This window comes from Suncus etruscus, chromosome 12 (genome assembly GCF_024139225.1).
Source record: "Suncus etruscus isolate mSunEtr1 chromosome 12, mSunEtr1.pri.cur, whole genome shotgun sequence".
In the NCBI taxonomy this organism is placed as follows: Eukaryota; Metazoa; Chordata; class Mammalia; order Eulipotyphla; family Soricidae; genus Suncus; species Suncus etruscus.
In genome coordinates, this window is record NC_064859.1 from 37,537,206 (window position 1) to 37,549,421 (window position 12,216).

A 12,216-nucleotide genomic window follows, 5' to 3' on the forward strand; every position below is an offset into this window, starting at 1 on the left:
TCACCTCTTAACATGGCCAAACAGTTGTAAGATCACTAAGTAGTTAGTTAGGCACTGAGAGGACCTCTCATTCTAGCAGCCCCGGGGGGGGGGGGGTGAGGGTGAAGGCTATGGGAGGCAGGACGGGAATGGGGGTGAAGGGAGGATAATTCGGTTGTGGGAATTCCCCTGACTCAATGTTAATATGTACCTAAAATATTACTGAGAACGATATGTAAGCTACTATGATTAAAATAAAAAAAAGAAAAAATCACCTCTTGCTTTATTTCCTTGTATATTTTTGTTTCTATACTAAAACATTTTTATTTATAGAGTGCTTTCTTATTTTTTTAGTTATAAAGGCAACAATTATGTAATGCAGTTTATACAGCTCACACTTTATAGACAGAAAATCAGGCCAAAGTCTTAAATATTCATACAAGTAGTATGAGAAATGATCAGTGTATCAGAAATTGTGCTGAACTCTAGGTTAAGAATAGTGATGTACAATTAATTTTTAATGCCTACTATTTGTCAGTACCATAACTAAGCATATATTTTGCTTACTATTTCTTTATGGCAGCTAACAAAGATTTTATTCAAAATATAATTTCTTATATATGGAAACAGGAGATTTGAGAATTTACTAATTACAATTCAAGTCACAAGTGAAAAGCTATGTTTCAGACCACTATATGAAAATTATATCATATCAGATATATTTGATATCAACAGTTCTTAACTGTTTGTAATTTTAATATGTAAATAAATAATGCATAAAACCTAACTTCAAGCAGTTTGGACTATGAATTTTCATGTGTATATTGAAACATATAAAATAAAATTTTCCATTTTAAGATATCATTGGGTAATTGAGTGCTATTGAGTAAATTTACATTGCTGAGCAATTGTCATCATATATCTCTAAAATCTTTTAATAATTTCAGACTGAAACTTGTAATTTTGTGTATAACATTCATTTCTTTTAGTACATGAAACTGTTTTGCAGTTTGATCTATTTAAACATAATAATAGTTCAAATAGCAATATCAGATAAGGGAAATTTTTCTTTAAGTGTCTGGCTATTTCATTTATGTATTAATATCTCTAGATAACTCATAGATCATAGTTGTTGTGTATGTAAATAGTTAAGGGTGACACCCTAGAGTAGGGCACAATCACCAATCAGTTTAGGGTGAGTAACATAGTAATCCCCTAAAATATTTACATACACAACAATAGTAAATGTTTAAATTTTATTCATATTTAATATTCCATTGTAAAGATATAACAAAATTTGTTTCTATTTTTGAGTCATACCCTATGCTGCTCAAGCCTTTTTCCTGGTTGTGAACTCAGGGATGACTGGAAGAGCTTGGGAAACCATATAATGTATTGGGAATGAATCTAGGCTGGCCACATGCAGAATAAGGGCCCTGCCCACAGTACTAACTCTCCAACTCCCAGATATAGCACATTTGATTTATCCACTCATTTACCCATAGATATGGACAATTTTCCTCTTGGTATTGTGAAAAGTGCTGCTATGAGCATTGGTGACAAATAAGTGTTCAAGCTGCTGCCTTAAATTGTGTGTGTGTGTGTGTGTGTGTGTGTGTGTATACTCCGCATGTGATTCCTGAACCTGTGTTTATAATTTTATTAAAGCACCACAATTCTGTTTTTAATAATGGCTGCACCATTTTATATGCTTACCAATAAGAAAGTGGCTAAGTACTTCACAACTTTGCCAACAATTGCTAGTTTCTGGTTATATTTTTATACTAATACTTATAAAGTATTATCTTATTATAGTTTTGATTTATATTACCCTAAGTTTCAGTTAAATGGGAAAACTTACATATTATTAATGACTTCTTGTATGTCTTTAAAATTCTCTATTTGACTACTTCATTTCTTAATCTAGTAGTCATTGAGTTGTTTGTATTAATTGTTTGTTGAGGTTCTGAATACCGATATTTATTACATATAAATAGTCAAATAGATTAAACCATTCCATAATATTGCTTTGTCCCTCTTCAGATAGTATCCTTTGCTGATAAAAAAAAATGTGGTATTTTGAGCACCAGCAGAGTGATACCTAAGCTCAGAGTCAGGAGTAAAACCTGAACACAAGAGTGTGTGATCCCTTAAAATAAAAAACAAAAAATTTTTATGAAGGTCATTTTATACATTGTTTTCTTTTGTTACCTGTTTTTTGTTGCCATACCCACATTTCTAAATCAAATATTATGAGATATTCTTTCCACATTTTCTTCTTAGATTTCTTGATACACTTTGAGTTACCTTTTATATGTAGTTTAAGATATGGGTCCAATTTAATTATATCTAATGTTTATATAGACATCCAGTTTTTCTAGTGCCTTTGATTTAAAGGACTGTTTTTGGCATCTTGTGAAAATTACTTGACCCCATACACTGGTTTTATTTTTGAAACCATATTTCCATTGGTCCAGCGTCATTTACTTTCTGTGTGTATGTGGGAGGAAAGGTTTCTGGGGATTGATTCTGATGAATATCTTACAAATGCCAGGTATGGAATTCCCACAGAGTTTTGTAAAAAGATCTGAAATATGACAGAGTGAAATCTCAAATATTCACTTTCAAACATGGTTTGACTATTTTTCATTTTTTATGTTGCTGTCCAATTATCCCAAAACCATTTGTTGAAAAGGATCCCCGATATTTTCTGTTTTATTTTGACTAATTTGTTATAAATTAATTGTCCATTTAAATGTGAATTTTTTTCTGTCATCTATATTTTATTCCATTTGGTCCTTTTTTCTCCATTGTCAGATTTTCTTAATTATTATTGCACAGAAAACATGATACCTCAGTTTTCCTTCCTTTCTCTCAGGAATGCTTTGGCTATTCATAGCTTTTGTGGAAATGCAGCTATGCTTTGCATATTGATTTTTTGTTCTGAAAGTATATATAGTCTTCATCTTGAATGTAGATATTTTAAATCCATAACCAAGGACTAACCATTGATTGTATAATGGTTAATACGTTAAAAATAACCACTGTTACCTAAAGGCATAAAGGCATATATATTGCTATTATAAAGCAATTACTATTAAATTTTTACATGGTTTGTATTTTGATGGAGTTCAAACATTCTGAGTTTTATTAACAAAGGATTAAGAATATTTTTTGAATTTATGATAATGTGGATGAATTGTAGTTTTAATGTCCAAATGTACAATGTAGGTTGGTGTTAAATCATTAATACATTTATGGTTCTCACAGTTATTTAAAGCTGAACAAAGAAAACAAAAATTTTTATTTATTAATGGCATTCATTAAGTCTAAAAACTGAATTTAAGTTTCTGTTTTAAGAAAATTTAGTTAGTTAATATGATAATTGCTTTACATATTCAGCAAAGTAATAGATATAGTATATGGGGGGTTTGTTTGTTTTCTGCTTGTTTTTTGGTTTTTGGGCCACACCCATTGACATTCAGGGCTTATTTCTGGCTATGTGCTCAGAAATCGCTCCTGGCTCGGGGGACCATATAGGATACCTGGGATCAAACCCAGGTTCGTCCTGGGTCAGGCGCTTGCAATCAAATGCCCTAAGGCTGTGTTACCACACTTGCCCCAGATATAGTATAAGTTTTAAAAATAAAATACTTGGAGCTGGAGTGATAGCACAGTGGTAGGACATTTGCCTTGCATGTGGCTGACTTAGGTTCTATCCCCAGCATCCCATATAATACCCTGAACCTGCCAGCAGTAATTTCTGAGGGCTGTACAAGTGAGGCTCTCAAACAACAAAAGATAATATTAATAAAAACAGAATACACAATACTTTGTTTAATAACTGAAAAAAGTATTAGAAAAATTCAAATCAGTTTTAGCTAAATTTACAAATATGTTAATAACAAAATTCACATAAACATTACAACAGTATATTTTAAGTTAGAAATTAAAGAATACGAATACTGAGGCCGGGCTCCCTGTGTGTGACACCAGGCGGGGAAAATCCGCGAAAGTACACCGGCCCAGTGGGGCTCAGCTGTGAAAGACTGTGAGTGTGACCTGTCTATGTCTGTCTACTGTCCTCTTGCGTGAAACTCTTGCGAGTGGGGCAAAAAGAGGCTCAGAGGAGCACGGCCGCTCCGCTTCGCTACGCGGCCGTGCACTCTTTCTAAGGAAAGAACTCCATTGCAACAAGAAGGAAAAATCACACTAAGAACGGCGCTATATCACAGAAGCAAACATTTCTCTCTGGACTGTCTTCTCTGTTGCATGCTCGGGCCTAAGATTTGACCCAGTGTGAGGCTTCATCCACGGAGGACTCCCCTCCCTTAGAGGCAAGTCAGCCCATCCAGAAAGGGAGGAGCCAGAGGAGTGTGCTGCCTACATCATATAGACAATGAATACCACTACAACACGTAGAAAAACCCACAATACAAGTGTGACAATGGGGAAACAACGCAGGCCAGCATCAGACATAGAGAATGAAGATGACAATTCTGAGGACCAGATAATGACCAACCAACTAATCAACCTCTCAGATAAGGACTTTAGACTAGCAATATGGAAGGTGCTCAACAGACTCCAAGAAACCATGGATCGAGTTGAACAGAACACTAATAAGAACCAAGAAAATATGAAGGCAGAAATGACAAAACTCCAAACTGAAATAACATGTCAACTAACAGGACTGAAAAAGTCAGTAAACGAAGTGAATGACAAAATGGATAAGCTCTGGGACAGGGTATCAGAAGCTGAGAATAGACTTGGTGCTGTGGAAGATGAGATACATAACAATTCCATACAGCAGGAGAGATTGGACAAAAAACTTAAAGCAAATGAGCAGACAATGGAAAAATTAGTCAAAGAATGGGAACAGACGAAAATAGAAGTCTATGATAAGATCAACAGAAACAACTTAAGAATCATTGGAGTCCCAGAGACCCAGGAAGAAAATTTCCAGGAAGAATCAATGGTCAAGAACATCATTAAAGAGAAACTTCCAGAGCTAAAGAATATATGTGATCAAATCCTGCATGCCCGAAGAGTACCAACCAAAAGAGACCCCAGAAAAACCACCCCAAGACACATCCTAGTCACAATGACAAATCCCACAGATAGAGACAGAATTCTGAAAACAGCAAGATCAAAAGGGGAAATCACATTCAAGCAAGCTTCCCTGAGATTTACAGCAGACCTGTCACCAGAAACGCTCAATGCCAGAAAGCAGTGGTGGGATATTGTGACAAGACTGAATGAAATGAATGCTTCACCCAGAATACTATACCCAGCAAAACTCACTTTCCGGTTTGATGGAAGAATACATGGTTTCACAGACAAAAAACAGCTCAGAAACTTCACAGACACAAAACCAGTCTTAAGAGAAAAACTGAAAGACCTAATCTAAGACAAGACTACCCAAAAGACACACCAAATTTTGAAATAAAGATGGCGTTAAATCCCAGGACAATTCTTTCTCTCAACGTCAATGGACTAAATGCACCAGTTAAGAGACACAGAGTGGCTAAATGGATCAAAAAACTCAATCCAACCTTCTGCTGCCTACAAGAAACGCACCTGAATAGTCAGAACAAACATAGACTCAAAATAAAAGGCTGGAGAAAAGTTATCCAAGCAAACAACACCCATAAAAAAGCTGGAGTGGCCATACTAATATCAGATAATGCAAACTTTATACTCAGGAAGGTTGTAAGGGACAAAGACGGACATTTTATATTAATCAAGGGGTACGTAGAGCAGGAAGAATTCACTCTCCTAAACATATATGCACCGAATGAGGGGCCAGCAAAATATTTAATACAACTGTTGACAAATCTGAAAAATAATATCAACAACAACACGATAATTGTGGGGGACCTTAACACGGCTTTGTCAACACTGGACAGGTCAACCAGACTGAAACCCAACAAGAATATACTAGACCTGAGGAGAGAAATGGAAGAAAGAGGCCTAGTGGATATATATAGGACACTCCATCCACAGAAACCTGGATACACATTCTTCTCCAATGTACATGGGACATTCTCCAGGATAGACTACATGCTGGCACATAAAACATACCTCCATAAGATCAAGAGGATAGAAATTTTGCAGACTACCTTCGCTGACCACAAGGCTCTGAAATTATTTGTGAACTCCAAAGGGACTCAGAAGAAACACTTTAACACCTGGAAGTTAAACAGCCTCATGCTCAATAACCAGTGGGTCCGAGATGAAATCAAGGAGGAAATAAAAAGGTTCCTGGAAACAAATGACAATCAAGACACAAACTCTCAGAACTTATGGGACACTGCAAAAGCAGTACTGAGAGGAAAATTTATAGCTTTGCAAGCACACATCAGGAAGGAAGAAGGAGCTTACCTGAGTAGCTTAATGACACAGCTAATAGAACTAGAAAATGCTCAACAAAAGGACCCAAGAATAGGAAGACAGAAGGAAATAACAAAGCTGAGAGCAGAAATCAACGAAGTGGAAACTCAAAAAACAATCCGAAAGATCAACGAAAGCAGAAGTTGGTTCTTTGAAAAAATAAACAAGATTGATAGACCACTGGCAAACCTAACAAAGAAAGAGAGAGAGAGAAACTTGATAACTCGTATCAGGAATGAAAAAGGAGAGATCACTACTGATATGACAGAGATTCAAAGGGTAATCAGAAACTACTTTGAAAAACTCTACGCCACTAAAAATGAGAACCTGGAAGAAATGGATAAATTCTTGGACTCTTATAATCTTCCACGGTTGAAGGAAGAGGATGTAGCATATCTAAACACCCCCATCACCATTGATGAAATTAAAACAGTAATCAAATGTCTGCCGAAAAACAAAAGCCCAGGTCCAGATGGATTCACTAATGAATTCTATCAAACTTTACAAGAGGAACTACTGCCAATCTTGGCAAGACTCTTTCCTGAAATTGAACAAACAGAAACACTTCCAAATAGCTTTTATGAAGCCAACATCACCTTGATACCTAAACCAGACAGAGACGCTACCAAAAAAGAAAATTACAGACCAATATCACTGATGAATGCAGATGCAAAGATCCTCAACAAAATCCTGGCAAATAGGATTCAATGCCTCGTTAAGAAGATCATCCACTACGATCAAGTAGGTTTCATCCCAGAAATGCAAGGCTGGTTTAACATCCGTAAATCTATCAACATAATACACAACATCAATAACAAGAAAAATAAAAACCACATGATCATATCAATAGATGCAGAGAAAGCATTTGATAAGGTCCAACACCCATTCTTGATCAAAACTCTCAGCAAGATGGGAATGGAGGGAACCTTTCTCAATATAGTGAAGGCCATCTACCACAAGCCAGTGGCAAATATTATCCTCAATGGAGAAAAACTGAAAACCTTCCCTCTAAATTCTGGCACAAGACAAGGCTGTCCTCTCTCACCACTCCTATTCAACATAGCACTGGAAGTACTTGCTATAGCGATTAGGCAAGAAAAGGATATCAAGGGAATCCAGATAGGAAAGGAAGAAGTCAAGCTCTCACCGTTTGCAGATGACATGATACTCTACTTAGAAAACCCTAAAGACTCTATCAAAAAGCTTCTAGAAACAATAGACTCATATAGCAAGGTGGCAGGCTACAAAATTAACACACAAAAATCAATGGCCTTTCTATATACCAATAGTAATAAGGATGAAATGGACATTAAGAAAACAACCCCATTCACAATAGTACCACACAAACTCAAATATCTTGGAATCAACTTGACTAAATATGTGAAGGACCTATACAAAGAAAACTATAAAACTCTGCTCCAAGAAATAAGAGAGGACACACGGAAATGGAAACACATACCCTGCTCATGGATTGGCAGGATTAACATCATCAAAATGGCAATACTCCCCAAGGCATTATACAGATTTAATGCCATCCCTCTAAAGATACCCATGACATTCTTCAAAGAAGTGGATCAGACACTTTTGAAATTCATTTGGAACAATAAACACCCTCGAATAGCTAAAGCAATCATTGGGAAAAAGAATATGGGAGGAATTACTTTTCCCAACTTTAAACTGTACTACAAAGCAACAGTTATCAAAACAGCATGGTATTGGAATAAGGATAGGTCCTCAGATCAGTGGAATAGGCTTGAATACTCAGAAAATGTTCCCCAGAGATACAACCATCTAATTTTTGATAAAGGAGCAGGAAATCCTAAATGGAGCAGGGAAAGCCTCTTCAACAAGTGGTGTTGGCACAATTGGATAGCCACTTGCAAAAAATTAAACTTAGACCCCCAGCTAACATCATGTACAAAGGTAAAATCCAAATGGATTAAAGACCTCGATATCAGCCCCAAAACCATAAGATATATAGAACAGCACATAGGCAAAACACTACAGGACATTACAGGCATCTTCAAGGAGGAAACTGCACTCTCCAAGCAAGTGAAAGCAGAGATTAACAGATGGGAATATATTAAGCTGAGAAGCTTCTGCACCTCAAAGGAAATAGTGCCCAGGATACAAGAGCCACCCACTGAGTGGGAGAAACTATTCACCCAATACCCATCAGATAAGGGGCTAATCTCCAAAATATACAAGGCACTGACAGAACTTTACAAGAAAAAAACATCTAACCCCATCAAAAAATGGGGAGAAGAAATGAACAGACACTTTGACAAAGAAGAAATACGCATGGCCAAACGACACATGAAAAAATGTTCCACATCACTAATCATCAGGGAGATGCAAATCAAAACAACGATGAGATACCACCTCACACCCCAGAGAATGGCACACATCACAAAGAATGAGAATAAACAGTGTTGGCGGGGATGTGGAGAGAAAGGAACTCTTATCCACTGCTGGTGGGAATGCTGTCTAGTTCAACCTTTATGGAAAGCGATATGGAGATTCCTCCAAAAACTGGAAATCGAGCTCCCATACGATCCAGCTATACCACTCCTAGGAATATACCCTAGGAACACAAAAATACAATACAAAAACCCCTTCCTTACACCTATATTCATTGCAGCTCTATTTACCATAGCAAGACTCTGGAAACAACCAAGATGCCCTTCAACAGACGAATGGCTAAAGAAACTGTGGTACATATACACAATGGAATATTATGCAGCTGTCAGGAGAGATGAAGTCATGAAATTTTCCTATACATGGATGTACATGGAATCTATTATGCTGAGTGAAATAAGTCAGAGAGAGAGAGAAAAACGCAGAATGGTCTCACTCATCTATGGGTTTTAAGAAAAATGAAAGACACCCTTGTAATAATAATTTTCAGACACAAAAGAGAAAAGAGCTGGAAGTTCCAGCTCACCTCAGGAAGCTCACCACAAAGAGTGATGAGTTTAGTTAGAGAAATAACTACATTTTGAACTGTCCTAATATTGAGAATGTATGAGGGAAATGTAGAGCCTGTTTAGGGTACAGGCGGGGGTTGGGTGGGGAGGAGGGGGATTTGGAACTTGGGTGATGGGAATGTTGCACTGGTGATGGGTGGTGTTCCTTTTATGACTGAAACCCAAACACAATCATGTATGTAATCAAGGTGTTTAAATAAAAAAAAAATAAATTAAAAAAAAAAAGAAATTAAAGAATACTCTGGTCATAATTTTTTTTAAAACATTGTAAAAATCTTTTTATATGTTCTGAGAAGGATTTTTAAAATATTCAAGAATGAAAGTATACTTTCAATAAACTAGAGATCACATCTTTTTTATATAATAAAATGTGCTTAGAACTAGTAATCACTGACGATAAATTCAGAAAGATACTTTCATTTTTGTCATTAGCCATCACAATTCTAGAAGTTCTATTCAACAACACACAATACATTGGATATTAGTTCAGCTTGTCTCACTGGACATATAAGAAAAAAGACATCAGACTCAATATTTGGCTCTAGTAGTGGCAGCGAGCAGCATTTACTACTGTGTACATATTAGATGATCTTCAGAGGACAGAGTGAAAGTGGAGCTTCTCCTCTAGGAACAAGAAAAAATAGTTCTGATATTCAGGAAGGCTAGATGCAAAGAAACTGATACAGTATAGAATCCTAAAAGGAACCCCTTAGCTTTTATAACTATTTAAATAAGCCTTAGTTTTGCATGTATTTGAATAAAAAGACATAGAATTGAAGGGGTGAAGAAACTGAAATAATGAAAGTGTACATTATATCTGAGGTTACAGAGACTTGGCTTACCGAGATATTTTTCCCTCTTCTGAGGTCCTCATAACATTTTTTAAGATAAAAGAAGTATGACATTTAAAAAAATTCATTTTACACCTGTCATTTTGGTCCCAAGAAGATTGTTAACAGAGTGACATGAATATTGTAGTACAATGTGAATAACAGTAGTAGTGACAACCACGGTAACTACCATGATATCTTAATTTTACATCATATCTTTCCTTGCAAAAAGAACTTATAGGAACTCACATACTTAATTATATTTCACTCATATTTTTTTCTGGAATAGACAGAACTAGATGTCTACATTTTGTAGATGGTAAAGCACGAGTTAGTGAAAGAAAAAAATATTTAAACGTCTCAAAGTGCACCTGGACTGGTGTGTATTTTTAGAAAAATTATCTTTCCAAAAATGATAATTCTTAGTGTCCTTATTGTCCCAGTTTCCTCCCTTAATGAAAAAGTTGAATAAATGTACCCTGTTATTGTAAAAGCGCTACTTGAGGAAGAGAGACTAATGTAGTAGTAAAAGCTGACTTGTCTTTAAATGTTTTCCTTGTAATTTTTTAGCCACACCCAGGGGTGCTCAGGGATTACTCCTGACTGTGTAAAAAATATCTCCTGGCAGGCTGGGGACCATATGGAATGCCAGAAATTGATGGCATTTAAACCCAGATCTGTTGGCCTGGTTGGCCACATACAAGGCAGATACCCTGCCGCTGTGCTATTGCTCTAAACCCCAATTCTTGTAATTATTTTTTTTTTACAAAAAAATAAAATAAAACAATGTAGAAAAGTGAGGGAGCAAATTCTACCTTTGTATCTTAAGAGTTTTATAAATTGTAAATGCAAACCTCCTCTCGGTCACAAAGTGTCCCACTGATATGTCCTAGTTTTCTTTTAGAGAATGAGATCATGTTATTTTAATTTTTTGTTTTCTTTTAATTTTTTTTGTTTACCTAGTGGTGAGCAGAACCTAGTCTTGACTCTATGCTTAATATTCACTCATGTCAGTGCTTAGGAGGCCATATATGGTGCTAGGGATTCCAACTAGAGTCACAACAAGACCTAGTTTAAGTTCACAGGGATAAGAGTAGAAAAATGAATAATTTCTGAGCCCCAGGTCTCTGGGATTTTATAGTTATTAATACTGGGAGTCCAACTTCTTCCCTATCATCTCTCTTCTCCAGTTAGGGCCTTGTATAGAAAAGTCAAACCCAAACTAAAAGACACAGTACAGTCTTTTGGAAAAGAAAGATCTGTATACTGGTATAAAGATATAATTGCTATTATTTAGAGTACTATACAAATATCAAAAAAATAAAAAAACTTATTAAAACATATAATTATTAAAAGAAAAAGTACTTTATGTCCAAAAAGATAATTTATAATAATTATTATGAAGAAGCTCAAGAAATGATAAGGAAACATAGTCAACTTGATGTATTTATAAAGTAAATTAGAGAGCAGAAAAACACACATTTCATTGGCCTGCTTTCTTTTCATGTGAGCAGTGTTATTTCTCACATGCTAGATAATAGTTGACGACTAATTAGCAATATAACTAAATGGTGATACTGCCATTCTCCTTCAGACAATTCTATCAGATTATTCAGATGAATTTTCTAAGTAGGACATCTTTACAAATCAGATCTTTATAAACCACTTGACTTTCAGGCGTTTCTTGTTTTATGAGTCTAGAATTTAAAAGATGGTGTATTTCAGGAATGTAGGTAATTTTAATGGTTGAAAGCATAGGATTGGAGTAGATATCTTTGGATCAGACTGTCGGCTCCATATTATACTGTCGTAAGTTGTTTTCCCCCTGTGAAAAATTCGCATTATCCCTGTCCCTAATGAGCATATATTTATTTCTCATACTTGACATTAAAATAGTATCAAATCAAGAGCCATAATAAGGGCCCGGAGAGATAGCACAGCGGCGTTTGCCTTGCAAGCAGCCAACCCAGGACCAAAGGTGGTTGGTTCGAATCCCGGTGTCCCATATGGTCCCCTGTGCCTGCCAGGAG

At 35.9% G+C, this 12,216-nt stretch overlaps 1 non-coding gene across 1 annotated transcript; it reads left to right on the forward strand.

Annotated features, from left to right (window-relative positions):
• The first annotated feature begins 11,660 nt into the window (after positions 1-11,660).
• On the forward strand, positions 11,661-11,786 carry LOC126025392 (small nucleolar RNA SNORA19). Its single transcript, XR_007501398.1, has one exon. It is a non-coding gene; the product is annotated as a small nucleolar RNA SNORA19 (small nucleolar RNA).
• Positions 11,787-12,216: the final 430 nt, after the last annotated feature.